Genomic DNA, 869 nt, shown 5'->3' with positions numbered 1-869 from the left:
TCCCGTCCAGCCCCGCCCAGAAGGTGACCCCTGCCCGCCCTGCGCTCCGGCGCCGCCCCGCGGTGTCCACGTGCCGCCCTCTCGACCAGCCACTGGAGGGGACTTTAGGTCTGGCATCCCCCGCAGTCATTTCTTCCAGGTAGGACTTCCGAGAAGGCAAAAGAGGAGGAAGGGACCGCCCCTCAGAGCAGATCGAGACCCGCCCCTGGGAGTCGGATGAGGCAAGCTGATGGAGTGGGGATGTAGACCGACTGTGGGATCCACGGGCCAGAGAACTCACAGTTGTCAAGTGACAGAAATTCCTCCTGCGTGTGATTAGAGTCCAGTCTTTCAACCCAGGAGTGAGATGCTGTCTCAGAAAACAAGATGGCTCAGTGGGTAGAGTGCCATCTAACAGGCATGAGGACCCTGCGTTGAAATTCCCAGCATCCAATCTAAAAGTCAGCTTGGGGGGCAGGAAGGATGGGCTTCATAGGAGCTTGGTTCCGAGGCACCCACATCAGGCGGTTCACAACTGCTTGTAACTCCAGCATCTGCAGGCACCTGCCCTCATGTGCACACACCAACTATGCGCGCGCGCGCGCGCGCGCACACACACACACACACACACACACACACACACACACAATTTAAAATAAAATACGCATTCAAATAAAATAAAGCTGGCTACCTCTTGATAATATGAGGCCTGGGGAAGCAAAAACAGGAGGTTCCCGAGGGCTTGCTGACCATCCACTCTAGACCAACTGAGGTTCAATGAGAGATTCTGTCTCAAAAACTGAGGTGATAGGCTACTAACGGCTGCCAGTGGAGGACTGGTGTAGTCACTGGGAAGTTACCCATGTTCAGGTAAATAACCCACGACCCAT

Source organism: Arvicola amphibius, chromosome 6, assembly GCF_903992535.2.
Source record: "Arvicola amphibius chromosome 6, mArvAmp1.2, whole genome shotgun sequence".
In the NCBI taxonomy this organism is placed as follows: Eukaryota; Metazoa; Chordata; class Mammalia; order Rodentia; family Cricetidae; genus Arvicola; species Arvicola amphibius.
Note: the sequence above shows the minus strand (reverse complement) of the source record.